This window comes from Girardinichthys multiradiatus, chromosome 22 (assembly GCF_021462225.1).
Source record: "Girardinichthys multiradiatus isolate DD_20200921_A chromosome 22, DD_fGirMul_XY1, whole genome shotgun sequence".
Classification (NCBI taxonomy): Eukaryota; Metazoa; Chordata; class Actinopteri; order Cyprinodontiformes; family Goodeidae; genus Girardinichthys; species Girardinichthys multiradiatus.
This window is the reverse complement of record NC_061814.1, coordinates 25368340-25376805: the sequence shown is the minus strand read 5'-3', so window position 1 is coordinate 25376805 and position 8466 is coordinate 25368340. Positions and strand designations below refer to the sequence as shown.

The 8466-nt window shown below is 43.0% G+C and overlaps 1 long non-coding RNA gene across 1 annotated transcript; it reads right to left on the bottom strand.

The window, feature by feature from the left end:
* Positions 1 to 7241: 7241 nt before the first annotated feature.
* Positions 7242 to 7839, bottom strand: LOC124859558. The gene is made up of 2 exons (XR_007036141.1): positions 7399 to 7839; positions 7242 to 7303 (listed from the first exon to the last, which is right to left on the bottom strand). It is a non-coding gene; the product is annotated as an uncharacterized LOC124859558 (long non-coding RNA).
* Between the last annotated feature and the right edge of the window lie 627 nt (positions 7840 to 8466).

The window sequence follows — 8466 nt, the reverse complement described above, 5'->3', positions numbered from 1 at the left end:
CTCCTGAAGCCGGGGTCCGACTATCGGCCAGACTCTCCTCTCCAATACCCTGGCGTAGGCCTTACCAGGGAGGCTGAGCAGTGTGATCCCCCTGTAGTTGGAACACACCCTCCGGTTACCTTTCTTATGTAGGGGAACCACCACCCCAGTCTGCCAATCCAGAGGCACTGTCCCCGTCCGCCACGCAAGGTTGAAGAGGCGTGTCAACCATGACAGCCCCACAACATTCAAAGACTTGAGGTACTCAGGGCGGATCTCATCCAACCCCGAAGCCCTGCCACCGCGGAGCTTTTTAACCACCTCTGTGACTTCAGCCTGGGTGATGAAAGAGTCCAACCCCGAGTCCCCGGCCTCTGTTTCCACCACGGAATGCGTGATGGCAGGATTGAGGAGATCCTCGAAGCACTCCTTCCACCGCCCGATAATGTCCCCAATCGAGGTCAGCAGCTCCCCATCCCCACTGTAAACAGTGTTGGCGAAGCACGGCTTCCCCCTCCTGAGGCGCCGGACGGTTTGCTAGAATCACTTCGGGGTCAACCGGTAGTCCTTCTCCATGGCCTCACCAAACTCCTCCCAGGTCCAAGTTTTTGCCTCTGCCACCGCCCGGGCTGCGGCACGCTTGGCCCCACGGTACCCGTCAGCCGCCTCAGGAGTCCCACAAGCCAACCACATCCGATAGGACTCCTTCTTCAGCTTGACCGCGTCCCTTACTGCTGGTGTCCACCACCGGGTTCGGAGATTGCCGCCGCGACAGGCACCGCAGACCTTACGGCCGCAGCTACGGGCGGCAGCATCGACAATAGATGTGGAGAACATGGTCCACTCAGACTCTATGTCTTCAACATCCCTCGGAATCTGGTCAAAGCTCTCCCGGAGGTGAGAGTTGAATACATCCCTGGCCAAGGGGTCCACCAGACGTTCCCAGCAGACTCTCACTATGTGCCTGGGCCTGCCATGTCTGTCCGGCTTTCCCCTCCCCCAGCGGATCCAACTCACCACCAGGTGGTGATCAGTGGACAGCTCAGCACCTCTCTTCACCCGAGTGTCCAAAACATGTGGCCGAAGGTCTGATGATACGACTACAAAGTCGATCATTGACCTCCTGCCTAGGGTGTCCTGGTGCCAAGTGCACTGGTGGACACCCTTATGTTTGAACATGGTGTTCATTATGGACAATCCGTGACTAGCACAGAAGTCCAATAACAAAACACCGCTCAGATTCAGATCGCGGAGGCCATTCCTCCCGATCACGCCTCTCCAGGTGTCACTGTTGTTTCCCACGTGGGCGTTGAAGTCCCCCAGAATAATGGAGTGCCCGGGAGGGGCACTATCCAGCACCCCCAACAGGGACGCCAAGAAGGTCGGGTACTCCACACTACCACTCGGCCCATAGGCTGAAATGATAGTCAGACCTCTCCCCAACCCAAAGGCACAGGGATGCGACCCTCTCATCCACTGGGGTAAACCCCAACACTAGACGGCTGAGCTGGGGGGCGACGAGCATCAGCGTAATGCAATAATTGCATTGTAAAATAAACCATATCTTTGAAAGGCTTTCTCACCAAGTTTTTTATTTAACAGACAAAAAATTTTATTTTATCTTGTAAATTACCGGTAAGAATACAGATTTGACCCACCCCAGCCCGCCGACTCTCCCCGTGGGCCACTCCAGAGTAGAAGAGAGTCCAGCCCCTCTCGAGGAGATGGGTTCCAGAGCCCACGCTGTGCGTGGAGGCAAGCCCGACTATTTCTAGTCGATATCTCTCGACCTCGATGCTCCTTCCCCCCCAGCAAGGTGACATTCCACGTCCCCAGAACCAGCCTAAGCATCCGGGGATCGGGCCACCGAGGTCTCCACCTTCGTCCATCGCCCAATCCTCTTTTCACCAGTCTCTCACGGTTCCCCCTGCAGGTGGTGGGCCTACTGGGGGATGGTCTCGTGTCTCTCGTTCGAGCTTGGCCCGGCCGGGTCCCGCGAGGAGCAACCCAGCCACCAGGCACTCTCCGACGAGTCCCGACCCAAGGCCTGGCTCCAGGGTGGGACCCCAGCTCTGCCGTACCGGGCAACATCACGTGCCTCGATTTCGTAGTCGTCATGAGGAGTTCTTGAACCGCTCTTTGTCTGACCCGTCACCTAGAGCCTGTTTGCAACGGAAGACCCTACCAGGGGCATTTAAGCCCCAGACAACATAGCCTCTAGGATCATCTGAGCACTCAAACCCCTCCTCCACGTTAAGGTGGCGGTTCAAGGAGGGGGAGACCCTCTTCAAAAATGTAAATTACTCTGTGATCAAAATCTTGGTCAAAAAGAGCAGAAATAATTCCAAGACCATCTATAAATTCTTCAATTCTTCCTGCCACATAATCTGGAAGACCGTCACCCGCGTCTAATTGTCTGGCTAGGTTCAAAATATCTCTTCAAATCATTAAATCATTAAAAACTTCACTCCTCAATTCCTCCTCAATGGGCGCCGCCATGTTTCAACTTCAGACCAGAGCAACTATCCTTCCTCGATTGGCCTAAACTCCACCCCTCTGACTTTGATGGGTGTGTGACAGTTTAAATTAATTCATGATGTTCTTCAGCACAGGAACATGAAATAATTTATTAAATTGTGAAATAATTGTTTATGCTTTTTAAAATGAAATCAATTTATTTATTGAGGTAATATAATTTATTCTATATTTAATAAATTAGTTTCCAGTTTATTTCCAGTTTTATTAAATTAACGAAACATTTAAGTAATTAATTCATGACTTATTTATTTATTTATTGTAATTTGGCACTCTGAACCCTCCATAAATGTATACTGAAGCTGAATAATTTAATTTGTAGAGCAGAAGCGTCCTCTCCGTGGGGCCTCAACACTTTGCATGCAAAAGTGTTGTGGGTAATGAAGGCAACTGGAAGCTGAGAAATGGATTAAACAGAGGAGAAAGAGAGAGAGAGGCACAGAGAAACCCATTTGCCTCTTATGTTGTTGCATTAAAAATTTCAGAAGAGCTAAAAGAGAGCGGGGCTTCGGGGTAAATAAAAAAGAAAACCTTTGAGACTTGACATTCTGCTCAGCTTCCTGTCCCCGGCACATGTACTGAGACGATGATGTCTAGTTTTCTAGTATTAAATGTCTAGGTGACGTTTTTGGTTGGTTGTTGATTCGTTGTCCCCTCATCATTCTGTGTAGGGATGAAAGTGGCACCTAAAAAAATTTTCTGTCAACTGGATCCAAATTTGAGGACTATAAAGAAATAAGGCTGCACAAGAGGCTGGATAGTGACATTGAAGTAGGTTTCTGATTCTGGATTCCTACGTCAAGGCCTATTTCATTTTAATTTCTTTTTAGGAATCTGCTGATCATTTCTAATTCCAAATCTAAAATTGTCATAATGTGTAGAAGTCGGACCCAAATGCAGAGCTTAGTGGAATAAAAATGAAAAAAGGTTTAATAATAAACAAACTTAAAGGGAAACTAGGCACTGAAACACGGGCAGGTGTGGGACATGAGCAGGAAGTAACAGGATCATGGAGACAACGGATATGGAGCAAGCAACAAACAGGCGGAACCAGTGAAGAACAATGAAAACTAGAGAGTATAAATGCTGAGGGAGGGTGGAGAATGGACCAATGAACACAGGGAGCTAATGAGGGGTAATCGGGAGCAACTGGTGAGAGAGAGTAAGACAACTGAAGGAGGGAGGCTACTTAACACAGGTGAGCATGGAATCCAGGGAAACAACAAAACATCTAAGTGATCAGAAATAAGTAACACTGAAATTAACTAAAGAACATAAACAGGGCAGAGCCAGATCTACAAGGACATAAAAAGTGACATATCTAACAGAGGAATCCAAGAGAGTAATCTAAACACAAGAATGAAATGAATCTAAACAACATGAATGAACTGAAATAGCAGCAACTGAAGAACATGGCAGTGCAGAGGAAGCAGATAAAACCCAAACTGAAAAACCCCTAACACAGGCAGATTATGACAAAATACAGATGATCTGGATTGGATAATTCAAAGCTGAACCGAGATTTGTTGAAACACAGTGCAAGATTTAAGAAATCAGTATTCTAAAAAAAGAATAAAACAAGGCTCTTAAATTATTTTTTGACATCAGAAACAATTTACTTTGGGGAGAGGGTGTAAACAGTTGTGTGTAGACTGGTTAAACCTGGACTAAAACATTGATTACACTTTTGATTACAGATTTGTGGTGCGTGAAACTTTCTTGTGAAAACAAATAATGGGGATACTTCGTTTTCTCAAAAAATAGTTAAACCTTTTCACATACCCACGATATTCTCCATCCAGAAGGAGAGGCTTGCCCAGGACAACATTCATGCAAGAACAGCCACTGCCTCAATTTGACACACTCACACCGTTGCCATGTCTGTTCATCTTCACTAAGGTTTAAGAGCTTTTTCCTGATTCTTAGTGGCTAAAATGAGAAAAACAGCAGAGAATGAGTCATTTTATTAATGCAGCTCTCATCCCTGTTCCAATCTTTGATTCAAGTACCTGTCAAAACACAAGGTTCTGCTTAAACCTCATAAGCAGAGGTGCACAAATGCTGTAGCTACCAAGATACAGAATTGCACAAAAAAGTAAAGCCCCTAGATTAAAGGATTTGTGTTTTAGAGAAAGCAAAAACATATTTAAATTTTGAAGCCACAGAGTTCAACTGATGTGTAAAACTAATCTGTTTCTTCTCTGGCCTCTTAGACATACACAAGTGCCCCTTATTACCCTTCAGCATGTTTTACATTCTCACATTTATGAGTAAATATTGACACATTTATTTCTAGCAGTCAGCCTCTTGTTCTCATCAAGCAGAGTGTAACCCCATGTAGACATGGGGCAAATCCTGGGCTCTTAGACAGATTAGTGGCAAGTTATGTTGGCACCTGGGTGAAAAGCTGCCGTAATTCTGAAGCTCTCTCCATCCAGCTGATGTAAGTTATGTCAGCCACAGCTAAGCACAAGATTTACTCTGTCAGTGACACATGAATCAAGCCCTGGCAAAACCGCATCACAACAGTGACCTATTACTGGAGGGCTGGACAGGATTGTGTCAGCACACAGGCTTAGGAGACAGACTGCTGAGATTGAAGAGTGTGTGAAGTGGGCTTTATCCTCAAGCGCTGCTTGTTTGGAGTTTTGTTGCCCTCAACTTGGAAATTTGGAAAAACTTGAAAAAGCTAAATGAATGCAGTTAAGTGTGATGCTTAGAAAGGCAATCGGGTCAAAATATGGGAGTGAGTGGCCTCACTGAAGTTTTCAGTGAACGATGAATATTCAGTGAAGAATGTGAAGTGAGAATCATCTACTCAGATGCTGCATAAAGTGCAGTGCATAAACTGACAAAAATATCAGGGTTTTATGCAAATTATGGCTGCTCGGTTTGACAAAATAATGCTCAATATGAGCCTCATCTGCACCCAAGGTAAAAATAATACTGAAGAGAAGCATCCAGGCTACACTGGGGAAATATCAGTCTCTGACAGATAAGTTGACCTTGTTTCAAAAGACAACCATGAAGTGTAGTTGTTTCTTTTCTACCCTTAAGGTTTTTTTTCCTGTAGTTCCTTAGCATTACACTGTAATTTTACACATTTTTGAATTTTCAAAAAGAAAAGAAAATTTTAAAAACTCTGCACTTCTCAATTATGCTCTTTTTTGTCTAGGTCTATCACATTAAATCTTAATTAGACACATTTAGGTTTGTGGTTGTAACATAATAAAATGTGAAACAGTTTATGAGGTTTGAACACTTTTGCAAGGCAACCCTCTAACCAAGACTTTGCAAAGCTATACTTTTTATTTACTATTGCAGACTCTTTTACTCTCAGAGTAAAGCTTTTCATCTTATGTATTAACCTGTTTTAAAACCCATAGAAAGGTGGTAGCATCCCTGTAGCCATCCTATTTACAACAAGTGCTATTATGGATCCTCATAACAATTTCTTATTAGCAAACCTATTAACTAAGCTAATGAGTCCTTATTCATTACTAGAAAAAAATTATTCCTAAATAATCCTATTCCTTACTAGAAAAAAATAAAGATATATACCTTAGATTCAAACAAAACAAGACCGGAGTCAAGGTTTCGAAATTTCCAGCTTACTGTAAGATAAAGTAAAGTTTCCAAAAGAAATCTTCAGCTACATTCCCTTTGTGAATGTTGAAGTGTGTGAGGTGCTTCTCAGAGACTAGAATGAAGAATCGGGAAAGGTTGATTCTAAGACTAAAACAAGCCCAGAGGCTATTCCAGATGCTTCATCTGAATAAATGAGTCTGTTTAATCAATAAGTCATCTACCCTCTGTGAAGCATACCACACAGTCATCCAAGATAAATACACTCACAGACATGGGATGTTATTCATTTTAAAGCAGAAATACAGAAGGTAACAGAAAGAAAAAAATTCTCATTTTGTCTTCCAGCTTAAAGCCGACCTTGCTTCAATTTATTTTTTTACAGAATAACAGTTTTCAGATAAATAAATAAAATAGCCCAGCTGCCTAAAAAGTGAAATTCTTACAAAAGTTTTATATCTGTAGATTCTCAATATTGATATTTCTTTGTATTTCCAAGCTTGAGAATACTGTAGAAAGATATTTATTTTTACAAATTATCACAAAAATGTGCCAAAAAGAAAAAAAATCTGGGGATCAGTTTCGATCCCTCCTTGCTTTGCATTTATTTTGCTATTTTGTGGCAGTTTGAGATAAGCCTAACTTAATAAAGTTTCCATTTTCTTTGAGATAAGCTTGAACAAAACTCTTGAGCTCTTACAGATCAAACATAAATGCACACTACATACGCATGGCCTTTTACAGTTTTCTTCAATGCTTTTAAACAGAAATGTAGAAGTCTTGAGCCAAAGCTTTAACAAACGAAGAGTAAGTAAAAAACGGGAAAATTTAAGAGTAGAATTTATAGTAGCTGACAGGTGCAAAGAGGTCTATAAAACTGCAGTCTGCATTTATTGTAGCAGATGTGGTCAGCCTCTGTTTACCTGGCTGCAGTTGAGCTTTCTCAATTCTCAATTCTGCCGGTGAGGATAAAAGAGCAACAAATAAAAGCCAAGAAAGTGTCTGAAACCAAAATCCTGTCATATACATAACATTTTCACATGCCTAGCAATTTGTACTGATGACAAAAACAGCGATCAACAGGGGAATTATTTTCGTAATAGATCTGACCCACATACAGAAGAACACTCCAGAGAGATAGATTAAGTGAAATGATGTTTTTATTGTGCCAACAATCAGGAAACGAGAACTGAAGAATCTTCAACTGTACGGAAAGAGGGAAGAGAACTGGTGAAAACAGGGAACTAAATGAGACAGAGCAAACGACAAGTAATTCTGATAGTCAGGTAAACTGCTTACTAAGTGGATGCGGTCAGGTCGCCAGGTGTAGAGGGATTCGGAGTCCAGGTTGTCGAAACAGAAATTGTTCAGATGATTTCTTTGGTGCCGTTTGAGCTTGGTGATTTCAGGAGAGAGTTTAATGTGCAGATACTTGCGTTGGAGGGTGGACAGGGTACACTTAAGTCTAGGTCCAGGAAACAGAGGAAGCAGGAATTTGCCAGCTTGGTCTGAATCCAGATGGAAACAGTTGCTAGGAGACGAAGTCCTCAGTACATAGGTAATCTTGTTCGTCCAGAAACTTCCGGACACGAAGTCAGTGATTAGCGAAGTAAATCCAAAGTTCAGGTTTTCAGCCTACGAAGGAGCATAAACAAAATTACTTGGAAACGAAGAACAAAGCATAGACTTAGTGTTGGCTGAGCTTGTTACCACTGAAGACAAAACACTCTGGCATCGAAGTGCTGGCAGTCTCCTGCTTAAGTACTCCTCCAAGTAATCAGTGGAATAAGTCGCACCTGTCACCCAGCACACCTGAGAACTCCAGCACCATCTGAAACTCTGAACACATGTTGCAAGCAAAAAATACACAAAAACAACCCAGATCCCGACAGGAATATAGACGATATGTTGTCCTATACAAGTAAACATGGTCAGCTAAATGGCTTAGTGTCTATATGCCAATAACAACATGTTGCTGCATGCTATATCATATCAACCCAGAAGAAACAACAGCTATCGATTTAACCAATAGAGTCAAATTAATAGAGAACAAAGCAATTAACTCTATAAACAACTTTTAGTATGTGATGTAACCAAGACATCATGTGAAGCTCTTTCTTTCTGTGGCCAAATCTGTGGGTGTGCTTCTAGTATGTCATCTAAATGAAGCTGTCCTTTATGTCCAGTTGTCCCTCAGGCTATCTATACCAGCCTTGGTGCAGTGAAATCGTCACGCTCCCAATGCAGAACCCTGTAGGGGTGTATTGAAATCAAGGCGACTCAATGTCTTTCAGACAGAGCTCCAGAGATCTCTCACTGTCAAATGAGCACACAGTGTTCCTCATGGACACAAACACACATATAAAG